The sequence below is a fragment of the Rhinoderma darwinii genome, chromosome 5 (genome assembly GCF_050947455.1).
Source record: "Rhinoderma darwinii isolate aRhiDar2 chromosome 5, aRhiDar2.hap1, whole genome shotgun sequence".
Taxonomy (NCBI): domain Eukaryota; kingdom Metazoa; phylum Chordata; class Amphibia; order Anura; family Rhinodermatidae; genus Rhinoderma; species Rhinoderma darwinii.
This window is the reverse complement of record NC_134691.1, coordinates 181,252,892-181,272,897: the sequence shown is the minus strand read 5'-3', so window position 1 is coordinate 181,272,897 and position 20,006 is coordinate 181,252,892. Positions and strand designations below refer to the sequence as shown.

Below are 20,006 nucleotides of genomic sequence, written 5' to 3'. Positions count from 1 at the left end.
GTGTGACCACCCTTTTCCTTCAAAACAGCATCACTTCTTCTAGATACACCTGTATCAATTGTTCAGTAGCAGTTAATTGCCACACATATACGGAGTCATATGATTCTTTATAAAACAGATCCTGGAATTCTTTAACAAGGTGCCAAATAAGGTAGTTGAAAAACATCCTGTTTGACTAGATTGCTGCCTGTGAAATGTTACTTGAGTAAACAGCTGTGACACAATGTGCAGAGCTGCAATGTAGTGCTGCAGAGGCCCTTTTATACTGGGCGATTATCGTGCAGACGAGCATATAACCCACGTTCCCAATAATTGCCTGGTTTAAAAGATCAACAAATGAACGAGCAAACGCTCGATCATCTTCTAATCGTATAGTTTTAAAAAAGTGAAATATTATCGTTGTCGGCAGCACATCTTCCTGTGTAAACAGGGTGTTGCGCTGCCGACATGATAATGTATGGGGACGAGCAATCGGAGTAACAAGCGATCGGAGTAACGACCGCTCATCCCCATCCATAGCTCCGTGTGACAGGAGCAAACTAGCGCCGATCAACGATGTCTCGTTGATCGGCGTTTGCTGCACCGGCCGTTTGTCGGCCGGTGTAAAAGGCTCTTGACACACCATAATGTAGCAGACAAAGAAACCTCAATCAATGGCAATCCTAAATCAGGCTGAGATAAAATAGCAAAGTAATAATGCAAAATGCATATTGACCCTTGACACCAATTCTTTTTTTTTCCACCCAAAATAGTGTAATAACGCTGCACCCTTTTACTTGCATGATGCCATGGATTAGGAGTTTTATAAAATGTTGGTTTCGAAGGCTAAATTCACATGAACGTTGCGAACCTCGGACGTGAAAAACTGATGTTTTTCACGTTCAATGTGTATCTGTGCTGTACGATGCGGTTCGCATTAATACGTATCCCTCCATAGACTAGTCTATGGAGGGATGCAAAAAGCACACAAAAAAACCGATATGTCCTATTTTCTCACGGGCCCTTCACACGGTCCGTTGAAACAACACGGACATATTAAAAGTTTGTGTGAATAAGGCTTAAGGCTATGCTCACATCAACGTTGTCTTTCCGATGAGTCGACTGCGCTATTGATTCCGTCAAAAACAACGGAACCCTGTCACAACGGTGACACACGAAAACCATTAGCAAAGTTTCCGTCATCATTGAGATTGTCAGGGATCATTACTATGTATATTGTCTGAAAAATATTATCCTCACACATATGTATATACATTTCAGTTCTTTGTGTAATATACTGATATATATATCAAGTTCTTTGTTCATGTCGGACACACCTATGGAAGACACCGCCCCCTGGAATGCAAAGAGGAGTGTGCAGAAGAATGTATAGGAAGACTTACAGCAGAAGAGCCAATGGGATTCAAGCAAGTCCCACATCTATAGGGAGGGGCATGCGTCTTCTCTGTGTGTGTTTCTTTGTTCTGAATAAAGTTCAGTTCCTCCTGGCTGACATTGAAGCTGTACCTCAGACATTTGTGTGGTGTACTTCTCTCCAGGCATGCCTTCAGCTTTCAATTTACAGAGGTGGTTATTCGGTGTGAAATATGGACCTGACAAGATCAATGGTGTTGCAAACGGAAGTTAAGGTTTCCGTTGGCATTTCCATTGAAGGGTTCCCCCGACGGAAGCCTCTGATGGAAAGACAACGCTAATGTGATGAAGCCCTTACCTGCATATTTATAGTATTTTTCCTTCGCTTTGCTGGTTTCTGAGAGTGTTAATTTTTGCTCTCTATGCCTTTTGAGTGGGCATGCTCTTCCTGGTGTGATGTCATAGCTGTGCTGTGTGCTTTGAGCCAATAAGACCACATTCACATCACGTTTTTGCTTTACGTTTAGCATGCACGGCAGGAAAGCTACCGACTCACACGCTAAACGTCACACGTCATTCGTTAAGCACATACGTCATGAGCTTTCAATAGCTTTTCAAGAAGGATAGTTTAAACGAACATAATAGTCTATAGGTGACAGATGCCACTCTTCGACATTCATCCCAACCTACAGTTAACATATACAACGGGAGCTTTTACCAGCGTTTACACTAAATGTATGGAAACCATACTGTAAAAGTAAATTACATGGTAATAGATAAAGTTCTCTGGTTTACTCTTAAGATAAAACAAATGTATATAAAAAAAAAAGTCATCCAACACCAAAACCGAAAACCGAATGAATAAATGCCCTATTATGGAAACAGAAGGAAAAAACTTTGATAAAACAGCTCTTAAATAAAGATCCAGCTCTACTACATCTGTATGCAAAGCTCAGTAATGCACTGCATTATTAAAAATGCAATCGCTTTTCCTGGTCTATTTTATTTCTATGGCAACAGCTCTTTCCACATAGGTCCATAGTGTGTTATATATGTATGGGGGTCATAAAGAAAAGCAAGCGTTGCAAGGTTGATGGCTTCGTAATATTTAATACAGCTCTACACTTCCATTTGATGCTTGGTGAAGACGCACATACCACGAAGCATGATAATCCAAGGTCTATCGAAGCACCGTCAGCCATTTTTTCTATAAATAAATCATTCACATAGACATTTGTGTCTCTTTTGCATGTTAATGTCAGCACATGATGTTTTATTTAGGATACACTACATGACAGCTGGACTTTCTGAAGGCTACGTTTGACATTCTTGTATAAATACAGATGTAGGACAGTCTGAAGTATGATGATCTTGTATATACATTAATGTAAAGGTTTCTGGTAGAACTAAATTATAATTGGTCATTGGAGAGAAAATTTTTTTTTTTTTAGAGATATTCCTTATGTACCATTAGAACCTAAACAATGAACTAAAGTGAAGGGTCTGAATGTGAAAACATGTAACTATAGATTTCATATAGAGGAAGCTTTAATAGTTTTACAGCAACCAATACAAAAAAAAAGGAAACATAAAAGCTAGCGTAGGGACCCACCTTATAGACGTCACCTTGTCGTGGCAAGTGGGCTCACACAATTTGATCTAAATGTGCGCCAAGAACCGCACTATTGTAAGTAGATTCAGCAGCAATGCATATTTATTTATTCATTTATAGGGTTTAGGTGGCATTAGTGTTCGTAGAGTGCGGTCACCATTTTTGGATATTGTATTATATAAATTAGTTACTAAACACAGTATATCCAAGAGTAATTTCACTAGGACTTAATATGGATCAAAATTGTTGAGTTTTTTTAGCCAAACGTCTCAATGCCATGATCTTAAAGATGGACATTAATGTATGGTGTACTCAATCTGGGATCCATTTTACTGGTCAGGTCTACCAGCACCACTAATACTATCATGGGTTATTAATGTCCGCACATGACAGTCTGACACTTGAAAACCATTAAGTAACAACACTGAATTTGGCCACATACTGCTATACAGGCTATTTTACCAGGTACCATCTGACTTCTGGTCAGTTACCACGATGGACAGTAGCATTGCACAATGCATCGAAAGATCGATACTATTTAGATGCCGTGCACCCTCAAACGGCTTAATACCTTGAATTCATATATTTCGATACTAAGCTGTGCAGTCGCACAGCTTAGTACAAGGCCTCGTTTACACGAGCGTAATATACGTGCGTGCGACGCACGTGCTTTTCACGCGTGTCGTACGCACCTATATTAGTCTATGCAGACAGACCGTGAGTTTTGCGCAGCGTGAGTCCGCTGCGTAAAACTCACGACGTTCTATATTTCGCGCATCACGCACCCATTGAAGTCAATGGGTGCGTGAAAACGACGCATGTCGCACGGAAGCACTTCTGTGCGAACTGCGTGATTCAAACTCTGAATGTAAACAGAAAAGCACCACGTGAATATTGTTAGAGCGAGGCTGCAGCTGTGTAATACAGCCATTGCCCTGCTCCCGAGTCCTGACAAGTGCTCGCGATCAGCATGATGTGATGCGACTAGTGCTGCACTAATGAGCGCCGGCACTGAAGACACAACATGGCGGGTGCCCATGTTCTGTCTTCAGCGCCTGCGCCGCCGCTCATTAATGCAGCACTGGCCGCATTAACTCACTCTGACCGCGCGCACAATCTTTTTGTCAGGAGCAGGGCAATGGCTGTAATACACAGCCGCAGCCCCGCTCTAATGGTGGAGATTAGAGAAACATCATCGCCGCCGCTATTCCCTTGAATGCTGCGATCAAAAGCTGAGCGCAATATTCAAGGGGAAAACGAGAAGGGGGGGGGGGGTGTCCTTTAGATCACGTCACAGGGAATACCTGTGACGCGATCGAGGGACGTGCCCTATATGGGCAGACAGCCCAGGGTCCATTGAAGGACCCTAGGGCTGTCTGACCATATTTCCTGTTAGGGTATACTAAGGCTTCATTTACACGAGCGTAATATACGCGCGTGCATTTCACGCGTGTCGTACGCACCTATATTACTCTATGGGGCAGTGCAGACGATGCGTGAAATTTGTGCAGTGCGTGTGCGTTGCGTAAAACTCACGACATGTTCTATAATCGTGCGTTTTTCGCGCATCACGCACCCATTGAAGTCAATGGGTGCGTGAAAACAACACATGCCACACGGACGCTCCTGCGTTGCATGCGCGAAAATCACGCATCACTTGTTATGTCCATGAAAGACAGTCTATAAAGCTGGACAAAGCAAACAAAAACCAGGAAGTGCTTGCGTTTCCACTGCGAGTGGGCAAGGCTAGTGACTGGAGACTGAAGTTATCTTCCACTGAACATCTGCTGCCATGCCGCGTGGGATGGACGTGGAGCGCCTCTTTGTCCTGGTCCAGGGACATCCTGCAATTTGGGACACTCGCTCGGAGGCGTACCACGACCGCACGGTCAAGGAGGACGCCTGGGAGGAGGTCGCGAGGGAGCTGTTTGGCCAGGAGTGGGAGAGTGGCCGAACCCAGGACCGCAGTCGGTTGGGTGAGTACCAGGCTTTTTCTGTCAATGCATGTCATCCCTATTGAAGAACTGGGGCCCTGTATGTGTCTTCTGCGCATTTGCCCGAGGAACTTTGGTGCAGCAGGCGCATCACCGTGGACTATGTAATTGGCAGTGCAGGGCCCCTGATTTAAGTGAGAGGGCATAGGTCTGATCGCGTGATATTTGTTTTTTACTCCAACAGTCCAAGAGATCAAAACACGGTGGCGGAGCTGCCGTGACCAATTCCGCCGTGAAATGGGTGAGAAGGGACGCAGCGGAGATGGCGGATCTCGCAAGCGACCCTATATGTACACAAAACAGCTGATGTTCCTGAAGGACATCATGGAGATGCGCATGTAAGAGTTTCTGCTTTTGCATGTGTCTAATGTGTGTTCGCCCATGTCCTGTTTGCCATCGTGTTGTTGTGGGCATTGTTCTATATTCTGTTCTAACGTAATTTTCTCATTATAGAACAACCGACAATTTGGAGGATACCACAGAGGAGACAGACGTTGGAGAGTCTCTGCCGGAACCTCCTGCTGCTCATGTCCTGCCCCCTAGCCCATAGCCGACACCCCTGGAGCCCGCCCCTGGCCAGTCTGCACGGGCCGTCGCCTCTCGGGCAGAGGAGCGCCCCGTGCGTACCCGCACTCGCCGGGCCCGTGCTCAACAGGCCTCCGCAGCTGGGCAAATAGATACCCGGGTCCTGGAGTATCTGAGGCGAGCCGCAGATGAGGACGGGAACGACGCCTTTGGGCGAAGCATCGTTCCCCTACTCCGGCTGGTCCCCATGGACCGTATGGGCCGTCTGCAAGCGTCGATCGTAACGTTGATCGACGCTTCCAGACCGCTCCACAATCCCAACCAGTGTTTCACGGCCATTGAGCAGTGGCGCAGTTCAGCCAGGTGCCGGGCCCATTCCATCCAGCCCCCCAGATGCCACGTCCGCATCCTTATAAGCGCCCTATGGCTCCCCACTTCCCTGCCCCAACATACCACGGGCAACATCAGCACCACTATGCTGGCGAGGAACAACCTCCACAACTCCAGGTCCAGCATAGTGGTGCTGAAATGCCGGCGTATTCGTCCCCGGGCCACCAGTACCAACACCTTTGAGTGTGTTGGAGGACTGAATATTTGACGCCAGAGTTGTTTTTGCTGCAGGGAAGGCAACTCGCCAGCCTCTGTTTTTTGGATGTATATTAGACACCATGTTGGTGTTTTTTGCGTTGAAGCAAAATGTTTGTGTTTTTGCAAAACACAGTATTAAAAAATTGGATGTTGATTGGTTAGATTTCGTGTGGTTTTTCATTGATACCCCTCAACACAATGTTTGTGCCACATTTCATTTGCCTATACCCTCTCACACTTCTGGGCTTTGGGTCCAATGCATACACACGTGATATGAGGTTTTAGTTAATCAATCGGGGTTTGATATGGTTTGCAAGAGGTGCGAACGTTTAGGTGCTGTCATGGGCCCCGAGGCAAACTATGTACACTAGCAATTGGACATTCCAAACTTTAGCCCACACAACATTCTATCTCCAGAAAGAAGGTTGCCAACTTGCAAAAGTCCTGCTCAAACCCCAACAGATTTAAGCTCGCAACCCGCGTCAAGACTCCTCGTTTTACAAGCCCCTAAAAAAAGAAAAACCACAGGCCACATGTGACGTGTGTAGGGAAGCCGACAAACAACAGAGAACCCTTCAAAGGTCATCACGCACCAACGGTGCGGCTCCAGATCGACACTCAAAATATGCCGCCAAAGTATCCCTCACGCGAAGGCCGGATGAGAGAGATCGGCCGAGAGGAAGAACCGGGACAGTGAGGCTGCTGCCTGCATGTGTAAGAATATATTCTGCATCAAAGGTAGCATCATTAATGCGTCACAAGTTATGCAGCCCGACACACAATTCTATAACACGTGTCACATTCTGCATGGACAATGGCATTGTCGTCAGAAAGACACGCCACCTGCTCGACATAATGCCAAAGGCACATTTCACACATCGACGAGCTCGGCAGAGGCGGGAGATTAAGGTGCTAAACCTGCTTCTCCTAGCAAGCAGGGGTTGGGCCAGCTGGCCTATTTGTAGGCGGGCTTGCCATGAATCCTCTCTGAGTTTTTGACGTGCGTGGCAAACGCTAGTCGTGCGCGCGTTTAAAACGCAACAACGCAGCGTATACGCTGTCAAAACGCAATGCCAACGCGCGCAACACGCTGCGTTTTTTGCGCGCGCAAAACGCACACGCTCGTGTAAATGAGGCCTTAGGGAGAGTTCAACACAGTTTTTTGCCACTTTTTTTTATGTGGAAACCGCATCGGAAAACGTGCCAAAAAAACGCCTTCCATTGATTTCAAAGAGAGGCGAAGACCACATGACAAGAAGCGACATGCCCTATCTTTGGGCGGCAGAGAAAGCGTACCGATAGGTATGTGCTAACAACTGCCTGTGTACTAAGGCCCTGTACACATGCAGTTTTTTTGCAGGTAGAAAAATCTGCCTCAAAATTCCATCTTGATTTTTGAGGCAGATTTTGACCTGCCTGCACGCCATTTGCAGTTTTTTCCCGCTGCGTTTTCCATTGAACGCCGCGGGCAAAAAATGCCAGAAAAACACAGCAAACGGTGTGCAGGCAAGTCAAAATTCAAGACAGAATTTTTATGCCTGCAAAAAACTGTGTGAACAGGGCCTTAGGTAAGTCCTTCACAACTGCCTGTGTACTATCAGTACACAGTCTTATGTACTGGCGTATAGATATATGACAGTACACTAAAGTTTAAAAATAAAAGAATAAAATAAAGGTAATGATAAATTTAAAAAAACAAAACACTTTTACAGTAAACATTAAAATAAGTCTTAATACATAAAACACACACATTCGGTATCATCGCGACCGCAATAATAAATTTATAGCGTCATTTATGATGTTAATAAGTGAAAGAAAGCAGTTTTTATTTTATTTTTTAATGTAATTAATAGTAATTAACCCAATGTTGTCCATTATGACTGAGGAACATGATGGGGTTAACTATTATTAACGTGAGGCACATGGAGGTTCAAAATTCATCACACAACGCGCCTCACATCAGAAAGGGAAGAACGTTTTTTTTTATTATGATTATTATTGTTGGCAAAGTATAGTTTTGGTATAGAGTATCACAATACTACACGAAGTATCGGTATCCAAGTCCAAATTCTTGTATCGTGACATCCCTACTGGACAGTGTCCAGTGATACGCAGAATAACTACCAGTAACCACAGATATTTTGGCTACTGCATGTATAGACAGTGTAGTTAGCGATACAGGAAATCATTGACAGTTTTGGAGAAGGTCATCAGAACATGAAGGTAGAGTTTGAGTGGAAAAAGCACCGCAGCATATTCCAAGGTATGTAAGGGACATTAGATTACAGAAATGTGGATCTGTGAGTGGAGTAAGGCTTGAAGAATAGATTGAGGGTATGTTCACACGGCTTATTTTCAGACGTTTTTCAGGCTGTAGAAGCAGAACGCCTCCAAACATCCGCCCATTAATTACAATGGGAAAAATGGCGCTGTTCCGACGGGGCGTTTTTTTAGGCGGCCATTTTGAAAAAACAGCACGTAAAAAGACGCCCCGTAAAAAGTGCATGTCACTTCTTGAGACATTTTTGGAGCAGTTTTTCATTGACGCTATAGAAGAAAAGCTCCAAAAACGTCTGTAAAAAACGTAGCGAAAAACGCGAGTTGCTAAAAAAAACAAAAAACAGCTGAAAATCAGGAGCTGTTTTCCCTTGAAACCAGCTCCGTATTTTCAGACGATTTTGCTAAGTGTGTGAACATACCCTAAAGGCGTTGTCCATGATTAGAAAAACTTGGCTGCTTCTTCTAAAAAGAACACCACACATTTATATAGTTTGTGTCTGGTATTGCAGCAAAATCCAATTCATTTCAAAGGAGCTGAGCTGCAATACCAGACCCAACCCGTGTGTGACACAGTTTCTGGAAGAACATAATCCTGGACAACCCATTTAGGGAGGATTTATAATTTAGGTAACGTCCAAAAAATGAACATTCAAAAGGCCGAGTTATAGTGCTTTATATCACTCTAGGGTTTGTAGGACTCTCTGGAGACCCCCATTGTCATCTTTTAGGCCGCAAGTGAAGCCTGTAACAGGCTATTACACGGTCATGAGCCACTGAGGAGTCTATGTATGAAAAACGCCCTCTAACCAGCAGGAAGGGCCATTTCCTATATAGGCTTTTGGCTCATCATAAAACGGCCACTCCGTAACAATGGCACAGCAAAGGTAAATCCTACTTTGTGGGGATGTAGAGTGCCAGAACCCACGGACGAATCTGAACTGTCAGCTTTTACCCAAAGTAGGACCTCATGCACACGACGTAGTGTTTTCTACTGTCCCCAAACACGGATCCATAGTCATCTGCAAGTCATCCGCATATCTAGGACGATGTCCGCAAATACGGTCCATAATGCATCTGTATTTACAGATCCTCCTCCAAAAAAAAAAAAAAGGAGGCTACAAATGATGAAACTCACATGTGCCTACCCCATGAAAAATTCTCCATGGTGAATCCCCTACCATCACATAGCAACACTTCCACAATTACGGACGGCTACAGATACACATCAGTAGCTGTCCAAAATTACGGAAGCGCCCAGAGACCTCTATGGGCAAGTCGGTGCCGCAATTGCGGACAAGAATAGGGTAAATTCTATATTTTGCGGATTAGGTCTACGGCACGGACGCACATCCCTAAAGGTGTCCGTGGCCAATAGAAATGAATTGGTCTGCAATTTCATCAGTAATTACAGATCGTTAACCACGGTCGTGTGCTTGAAGCCTGTGAGATTTAATCTAAAATATATTCAGCCACAGCAATTTAGGCATGTGACTGGTTTATAAGGATTAAGGTCTGGAAGATTATTCAGGACTATGGCGGTTCATCTAGGTATTTACACCACAGAATAAGCTGTAAGTGAGAATGTCAGCTGACCCACATAGAAATGCACCAAAAACTCCACTGAAACGTGAATTCATATGAAAACGTCCAAATATTTTTGTGAATGCCCCTTGACATGTCACTTACCGGTACGCGGCAGCCGTAAGGGGAAGTATGGAGGGGGCTCACTCCATACTCCGCAGGTGACGGCTGTGTTACACAGCCGACATCTCACAGCATCAGGTGGAATCAAAGATCAGTTTGATTCAGCCCGTTTAACACCTTAAATCCCGCTGTCAATCGTGACCGCGGCATTTAAATTGTTACAATCAGGGGGTGCCCCCTCAAACACGCCATTGCGTGCCCCCCCTCCCCCCATGGCACGATCAGCCGTCTACAGTGGTTGTTATGGCAGCCTGGGGGCCTAATGAACGCCCCCAGGTCTGCCCTCTTTGTACACCTTTGAGGCCCTACCTCTGGCAGGGCTTCAAAGGAGACTGTCAGAATCACGATATACCGCAATACATTAGTGTTGCAGCATATCATGCAAGCGATCCAACGATCGCCGCTTCGAGTCCCCTAGGGGGACTAATTAAAAAAAAAATAAAAAAAAAAGGAATATTAAAAGTAAAAAACAAAAACACACACCTTTTCCCATTTTTTTCTCTAAAGCAACGTTAAAAAGATAAAAGTTAACATAACTGGTATCGCCGCGTCCGTAAAAGTCCGAACTATCACAATATAGCGTTAATTAACCCGCTCGGTGAATACCGTAAAAAAAAATATATATATATATTATGCAAATTGCTGTTTTTTGCTCACCTTAGCTCTCCAAAAAAAAGGAATAAAAAGTGATAAAAAAGTTGTATGTACCCCAAAATGGTATCGGTGAAAACTACAGCTCACCCCGCAAAATGTAAGCCCTCACACCTCTAAATTGATGGGAAAAAGTTAAGGCTCTCAGAATATGGCGACAGAAAAAAAAAATTTTTAGCAAATAGTTTTCTTTTTTTTTTAAAAGTGGTAAAACATAAGACATATGAATGTTACATATTGCCGTAATTGGATCAACCTGTAGAATAAGGTGAATATGTAGTTTTTACCGCCTGATGGACGCCGTAAAAACAAAACCCCTAAAAATAAATAAATGTTGTAATCACTGTTTTTTGCCCATTTCACCCAACAAATAATTTTTTTCAGATTCCCAGGAAATTATGCAGTATAATAAATGGTGCCATGAAAAACTACAACTTGTCCCGCAAAAAAACAAGACCTCATATGGCTATGTCGACGAAGAAATAGAAAAGTTATTGCTTTTGGAAAGCGGGAGGAAAAAACGAAAATGAAAAACTCAAATTGGCCTGGTCTTTAAGGGGTTAAAGGGTAACTAAACGTTCAAACTTCTGACATGTCATAGTGACGTCAGTCAGAAGTTTTGATTGGTGGGAGTCAGAGCATGGAGACCCCCACCAATCGCTAAAACGAAGTGGCAGAAGTGCTCGTGTGAGCTCTCAGCCGCTACGTTTCTGTTCGGCTTTTTCCGGAAATCAATGTAGCGGTGTACGGGCTCAATAGAAAGTCTATGAGCCTGTACTCCGATACATACTCCTGTCACTTCATTTTAGCGATTGGTGGGAGTCTCAGTGCTTGGACCTCCACCAATCAAAACTTCTGACATGTCACTATGACATGTCAGAAGTTTGTTGAACGTTTAGTTACCCTTTAAAGAGGCTCTGTCACCACATTATAAGTGCCCTATCTCCTACATAAGGAGATGGGCGCTGTAATGTAGGTGACAGCAGTGCTTTTTATTTAAAAAAACGATTTTCATCACTTTATTAGATGAATGGAGAGGAGTGCATGACGCTGATTGGTCGGCGTCATACACTCCCCTGTACAACGCCCACTTGGTCTAAAGTAAAAACACGCCCACTTGGGCATTAAGCAACTCATTAGCATAAATCTAAAATCACTAATAAAGTGGTGAAAATAGATTGTTTTTTTAAATAAAAAGCACTGCTGTCACCTACATTATAGCGCCGATGTCCTTATGTAGGAGACAGGGCACTTATAATGTGGTGACAGAGCCTCTTTAATATGTCATGTTTGCCTGCGAATATGTATTCATACGTTGCAGCAGCTGACCGAGACATATTTTTACTTACAAGAATGCTAATTGTGAATAGGATCCTGGAAATATTTGATATGTCACGGTTCCTGCATATTTTAGCCAATATACAATGGCATGCTTCTGTTACCTTGTAATAGTAATCCCCAATACTTGGGGAGGGTGTGCTGGTGGCACGTCACTTAAAGACTGCAGCACCTGTTGCTAGGCAACAGCCACAACTCATTGGGGAATGTCATGCAATGTTCATGATTAGAACTTACTATTTAGTGGAATACAGAAGGTATACCTGCAATTTTATAGCTCATCACGATATGACATACACATTTACAAATTTAGCTTTGCTATATCTATAGATGAACACAGAAAAAATACTTTATTACCCTCCGTGCAACGTTTCAGCTCCTTACATGACAATAGGACATATTTTTGTTGGTCTGGTCATTTAGCTCCTAAAGGCTATGTAAACTTTTGGTGGCCATTTTTTTCACACAATGAAAAGCACCACTAAAAAAAGAAAAAAAAAAAAGTTACTAAATTTTCATTTTAAGGCCAGGATCACACACACAGTTTTGATGCAGTTTTTGGCTCATTTTTTTTCCGCCAAAGCCAGAAGTGGATCTAAAAAGGAAGATAGATAAGGAAAAGACTGATCTCCTTTCTTTTGTGTCCACTCCTGTGTTGCGAGAGGTCTATCTTTGCCAACCAGTGTTTTATGACATAGCCTATCAAAATGGTTATATTAGACATTAAATGATATTAAAATAAGATTAATTTTCTTTGAAATTGTGTGGCTAAAATAATTATTAATTCACCATCAAAACACAAAGTATCCCTCAGTAATCTTTACAAGTGAAGTACAAGGGTCACACGCATGGACATTAGCACTTTCATGTGCCTGTATGGTGGCTCCAGCTTAACACTCAGATTACACCTCCTGAACAGAGCTGGAACGCAGGTTCCAATAACCAGATCTATAGGAATTCATCATATTCTTTATTGACAGTTGCGGTTTCCTCTATTCATGTTCTGCCTTTCCCTCAAAATACACCCCAAAACTGTGATCATTCAAGATGCAATCATAGTAAAGACTAGAGGTTAAAGGGCACAGGCCTTATTCTTTATCTATCTTGGTGGATACCCTGTGATCATTTTTATTTTGCATTGAATTGATTACCATCAATTAAACTCTACCGATAAAAAATAGGCGATATGTAAATGATCATTTTTTTCTTCCTGGCAGATAAGACAAATGGAAATAGCTTTTAAAGGGGGTTTTCCAGTCCCTAAAAATTGATGGCCTATCCTCAGGATAGGCCATCAATAGCTGATCGTTTGGTGTCTGACCGCTGGGACCACCGCCGATCAGCTGTTTTGAAGGGGACACAGCGCTCATACGAGCACTGCTTCCTCTTCATTTCTTCTTGCTCACTGTGAATCTTCGACACACATTTAGCAGCAATTCACAGGCATTGCAGTCTTTTCTCCCATTAAAGTGAATGGAGAAGGTTGGAATACTGTGAACCGCCGCATCAGCGGAATGAAGAAATAGGCCATCAATTTTTAGGGGCCGGAAAACCCCTTTAAATAGTTTTTACAATCTATAAAGGGGTATACAGAGAAGCATATGTATCAATTAAGTGGCCACGACGTCTGTTCAACAGGGGGTTTTAATGGGTGCGGATGTGCCCCATTCATATAAATTGGCGCAAGTCATGCTATAAATAGGTTCACAGCTGCATTTGAAGAAGATTGCATACACATACAACTGCTCTGAGCGGTCATTCCTCTACTTTTTTGCAGGGGAATGTGATCATCCTGTCCCTTTACATACAAAAGAAAAATGTAAAATGAGAAAAAAAAAATACTGTCTAACAACAAACGGTTTCCACGATGTCAATGACCGTTCTGTTTCAATCATTTTGTTATTATTAAGTAAAATAGTCACCATGGACATATAAACATGTTTACATACCACTGATTGTTCATGTAAGATTTAAACTATCGTTCAAAGGACCAAACAAAGCGTAGGCCGAAATATCTGCCAGCCACCATTAATTCGAAATTAGTTTCAGGCAACAAAGTAAAAAAAACCTGCACCAATATGCTAGGAAAGTGTGGAAAGCTTTAAATGAAAAAAAGGATGAGCTCTACACCGATAAACGAGGGGAAATTTATAAAAACTAGTGCAAAGGAAAAGTTAAGTAGTTGCCCATAACAACCAATCAGATTCCACTTTTCATTTTGCAGAGGTCCTTTGGGAAATGAATGCGGAAACCTGATTGGTTGTCATGGGCAAGTACTCCATTTTTCTTGTGCACCAGTTTTGACAAATCTCCCTCTTGGTTCTCATATTAATATTGCTGACTGGGATATAGAATAGCATGGTGTGAACGCTGCCAAGTTCTTTTTCCCCTTGCCTGCAAAGTTCCAATTCGGCCTTGAGCAATGTGAGACAATCTGGTTACTATGGATACACTGCCTAGGAGCTACAGCCTTACAAGTTATTCATTTGGCCATATTACAGCTCTGTGTGAGTGATGGGAACGTATACACTCATGGGAAAATCAGCAAAACCCTACCCTAAAAAAAAGACAAAAACCAGTAGGGGCTTACGAAAGAGAACCAATACTGGGCTTGTCATGAAACATATAATATCCAAAATGAGCTGTAACCAAGTCATGTAAATAAAGACTAATATATAGGGTTGTCAGGAAGGGTGTTCCTAGCAACCAGTCTGTCCCCATTCTCTCAGGTCTTCAAGTCGTGGCCAAAATAGCATTAAGGGCCTGTTCACATCAGCGTTGCCGTTCCGTTGAGGGGTTCAGTCAGAGGTTTCCGTCGGGTAACCCCTCGACGGAAAGGCAAACGGAAACCTTAGCTTCCGTTTGCATCACCATTGATCCCAATGGTGTCGGAAGCTTAGCTAATGGTTTCCGTTTGTCACCGTTGTGAACGGGTTCCGTTGTTTGGACTGTTGGCACAGTCGACTACACGCTAGACTCAAGCCTAGCAGCTAACGGACTACCATTTGTTCACATGACTCAGAAAACCACCAACACGTCCATCATCAACATCAGCACAGCTTTGTCCACTGGTAGAAATTAGCGTATACGGCCACTTTCACACAAGATGCGCCACAAATTTTTAGTTGCATTCTGATGAACGAGCTTCGTCACTTGGATGGCAACCCCATGAACGAACACGTGATATTTTCTAAGTAGCAGCTGAAAATATCCAGTCGTCGACTGACAGCCGTCGCCATTCTGAAAAATTGTCTGTGCACATTTCCCCTGCACAGGTTAATCAAAAAAAATCTGAATTTCACACACACACACACACAGACACATTTATCCATATATTATACAGTATAAAAATGCGTAACATATACATATATATATATTTTTTTAAATGTATTAGTATGTTTTAACATGATATGGGCGGCTGCTTCTCAATGACAAGTGTATAAATATTTTCCATCTGTGCCATTTCAATATTAATCTCTGCCTTAGGTATTGGCATGGCTTCCTCGCAGATTAGAGGCTGAGGTGCCATGTTACTTGAGAATGCCAGATTTTCATAAACTTGTATTCATTTAATGCAATGAGGCTTGTGCCATGTATTTGTGACAGAAGGTTTTGGCTTCTCAGTGAGAGGGATGCAGGGTACCAAGGAGAGCTACTCGTAGAAGAAGAGGCAGCTCTCCACGCCCCACACCTCTGCGCATGCGCGAGTCAAAGACAAAGGAATTGGTAATTACTGTAAAGTCTCATTCATTTGCACTGCAGCAGTCTTCACCTGACAAGAGACCGACATGTACGGATCATCACATCAGTCCCCATACCGGTCACTCCATGTTAACATCTTAATGCCCTGATTTCTGCAAATGCCTCCATAATCCATGCCCATAGGACGGATAACCACAGAGCAGCACCTATATACTGGTCATATATCTATTAACCCATGATATGTTCACGTGTTTGATTAGGAATACACGACGAGACAATAGTGGGATTTGCAATGGCTGCAGCAGCAGCAGATCTCCTGTGGACAGATGTCATCCAGCTGTTGCCTATGCATCAAGCCAAGCTTCCCACTAACAGGAATAGTCAGGAGCATCGACATTCTGCTAGTCCGATTATATGCACTAAGCACATCAGCCATTATTAGCGCCAGATCTGGGGGTGACTGGATCCTCACCATGATGGCAGGGCACATTTAACCCATTCCTGCCCCGAGCTGTCAAGCAATCGCAAGCCAGAAACGCCCAGTATGGACATCAGAGAAGCCAAGTATACAAGACCCGCACGGCTCAAGACAAAGAACACATTAAAAACAACAGCATTTAGGTCATTCGTCGCTCAAATGGAGGATTCCAGATGAATATGTGCAGATCCCCAGCCTTTTCTGCCGAGATCAGTGCAGTCACCCTCCCTTATGACATCCATCAATTATATACAACACGTGTACTTTACACAGCCCTGCACGGGGCTCCTGGGAGCGATTCCACCTACTCTTCATTATATATTACTGGAGCCGATGTGTACAAGGGATTTAACTGGTTAATAAAACCCATTCCCCATCTAGGTTGCAGAGTGGCAGCTCTAGAGAGATGAGCTGCATCCATATAGTGCGGAGGAATAGTCTGCAGCTTACCTTGTAGTTTAGCCTGTGCCTGTCCTGGTTGTGTTAGTGTGCCCCGGTGTCACAGAGGGTCCTGCCCTGGTTAGCCTGGGTGCCTATGTCTCCCTCGCTCGGTGGCTGGCACTGTAGTGATTAGCAATGTCTGTGCTGCTGCTGCCTCTGCATTTCTCCCTCTCCCTCCTCCCCTTGTGCTTCTCCTCCCCCGTCTCCCCCTTTCCCTATTCTCTCCCACTCCCTCCCTCTCCCCTGTCCATATGCAACTGTGGGGCTTTTTTTTTTTTGTAATAAATATTAAAGTGTGTGCTGATGATACTTGCATTCAAATTTGGGAGAGCACCTTACCTACCCTGAGCTTTATATGGCATGCAGTGTGGATGGCAGGCTTACAACTACAGCATTGGAGTGGATATTGGGGTACCCCTGGATGCGATGGTGCTCTTCAGAGTCCAGATAGAAGTAGAGGAGATATATATATATGACTGTATGTGGTCTCTCCTTCCATAGCTAGACTGACCCCTGATGGCTGGAATCGCCTAATTACTCACCTGGGGCAATTAGTGAGCAGGTGGTCGGCGTCCCCTATGGAGATTGCACTACTTGGACTATCCTAGAGCGGAAGGATTCTTTGCAATGGACTGCTATTCCTTACAGGACGCAAACAGGTCTTCAGCTTCATTTAAAACAACAACAAAAAATAGTACACCTTTTATTGGTGGGGGTGCTTGAAGTAATATATTGCTGCCAGTGTATTAAGACTATTAGCTTATTTGTAATAATTTAGTCCTATATGTAAAAGTGACATTTTATTTCTATAGACTTGTGTTTATTCAAATATTTTAATAGGAATTGAAAATGTTAGGTAAATTGAAAGGATCAGCACTTTGGCTCCCCCTGCAGGGCATGTTGTGTATGAGTCAATGAAATCTAAAAAATGTTACGCAAACTCGGTGTTTTATTAAAATGCATTCCATGTGTTCGGCCGTAGCTCGTATGTGGAGTCTTCTTCTTCTACATATTTATTTGATTTGTTTGGTATTTTGTTTAAATACAGGACGGTTTGTTATCTAAGGTAGTAAAGGAAAGCCGCCACATTAAATTGTTGAGTTGTGGTGTTGACGGGTGTGGGTGTATTCAGACCATGCGTTGTGCTGCAGTTGTTACCGCGCAGCTGCAATTCCGCAGCTAGGACAGGTTAGGTTTGTTCAGATTCGCTCTAAAACTGCATGCATTTTAACCGCGTGGTTCTCAACCTGCTTGACAACAACCGCACAGTCTGAATAAGCCCTGAGGATATATTCAAACGGTGCAGTCAAGTCCCGCGTTGTTTTTTTTTACTGCAGCTGCTGCAAAAATACAGCAAAATGTTTGTTTGTTTTTTGCAAAGCAGTTGCTAGATTTGTTTGAGAAATTTCTTGGAATGGAAGTCCGTTCCGTACACGTGAATGGGGCTGTTTCTGCAGCATGTGCACGGATTTTTGCAAACCCTATTCATTTGAATGGGACAGGCGCAGAAATTTATGCGACAAATCTGACGCATGTGAATATACTCTATAAATGTATCTTTGTAGTTGTAGATCATGAATGCGCGCATCTTTCGGTGCGGTTTTTACTTTTTGCTGCGTTTTCATGCTGCAGGTTTTGCTGCATATTTCTTCAGAACTAGGGAGATGGAATCGCAAGATAAATTGACATGCTGCGGTACCGAAAATACGCACCGCGGGTCAATTTACCTGCAGAAAAAAAATGCAGCGTGGACATGAGATTTCTGAAAATCTCATTGACTTTGCCGATACTGTAAGGGTATGTTCACACGGCCAAATTTCAGACGTATACGAGGCGTATTATGCCTCGTTTTACGTCAGATAATAGGGCTCCAATACGTCGGCAAACATCTGCCCATTCATTTGAATGGGTTTGCCGACGTACTGTGCAGACAACCTGTTATTTACGCATCGTCGTTTGACAGCTGTTGGTAAAAAAACGTCTGAAAAGCAGGGTCTGTTTTCCCTTGAAAACAGCTCTGGATTTTCAGACGTTTTTGTTGACTACGTGTGAACATACCCTTATACCCAATGTGTGCATTCGGCCTTCTACTTCTTCTTTGCATCCACTCCTGGTTTGGTTTCACAATACTAATGCAAATGTGTAAGTGAGGCCGTACTGATTACTAGGTTTACAGTAGCGTGAGTCGTATGAACAGAAAAATGTAAAGGGGAACCCATCACATTGAAAATGCAGTCCAATCTGCGGGCAAGGCTAGATTCACACTCAGAAGATTTTGTTGCAGAAATTTCTGCGACTGAAAATCACTTCCATTCGTCAGAAATCCATGCACCTGCTGCAGAAACCACTCCATTCAAGTGGCGGAAACTTCTGCAACAAAATTTGCTATGTGTGAATCCACCCTTAGGCCTGGTTCACACAGTGCAAATTTGCTGCAGATTGTGTTTTTAATTTTCAAGCCAAAACCATAAACGGAACACGAACGGAATAAATAAATAAAGGAAGGCCTTAGGGTAAGTTCACACAGAGTATTTGACACTTTTTTTTTGCTGCGGAAAACGCACCAAAAAACGTCCGAAGATGCCTACCATTGATTTCAATGGGAGGCGTTTTTTTCCTGTGCGTGGAAACCCCGGCTCGCGGGAAAAAGATTCGGCATGCCCTATCTTCAGGCGTTTACATCTCTGACCTCCCATTGACATCAATGGGAGGCAGAGAGAACATTTTTCAGCGTTTTTTGCCCGCGGCGAAAAACGCAGCGAAAATCGGCGTGCAGGCAGAGCAAAATCTGCCTCAAAATTCCAAACGGAATTTTATGGCAGATTCTGTGTGAACCCAGCCTTAAAGTGTCTCCTCTCCTGGAGCCCATTCTGGTTTTGGCTTAAAAATGCATGCAAAATCTGCAGCAAATCTGCACTGTGTGAGCAAGGCCTTCTAGAGCAAGGGTGATCCGAGCAGATTGATGTATATTTTTGTGGGAAAAGATTCAGTATAACTTGCCATTTGTTTGTTTAAACCTCTGCTCATTTTGGGCTTAGGAGTCTCGTGGACAGTCCTACTCGGTGATTGACCGCTTAATTTGAATGCACACTTATAGGGTCAGTTCACACATTGCGTAAATACTGTAGATTTTCCGCAACTGAATTTGTTGCGTAAAATCTGCAGCACAAAGCCTTATTTACACGAGCGTGGCGCATCTCGGATGTGAAAAACTGTAGTTTTTCACGTCCGAGTTGCATCCGTGCTCTGCGCTGTGGGACGCGATGTCTCGCATCCCCCATAGATGAGTCTATGGAGGGATGCGTGACGCGTGAAAAAATAGGACATGTCATATTTTCTC

General features: G+C 43.4%; 1 protein-coding gene across 2 annotated transcripts in view; it reads right to left on the bottom strand.

Moving 5' to 3' along the window:
• The window catches only part of BASP1 (brain abundant membrane attached signal protein 1), a 101,814-nt gene extending 84,537 nt beyond the window's left edge, over positions 1-17,277 (bottom strand). The window contains exon 1 of one of the 2 annotated variants that reach the window (XM_075826768.1): positions 17,209-17,277. The gene's annotated coding sequence lies outside the window, so the exon portion shown is untranslated. Of the gene's footprint in view, positions 1-16,675; positions 16,837-17,208 lie in introns of those variants that run through there. The other variant, XM_075826767.1, reaches the window with a different exon arrangement.
• Between the last annotated feature and the right edge of the window lie 2,729 nt (positions 17,278-20,006).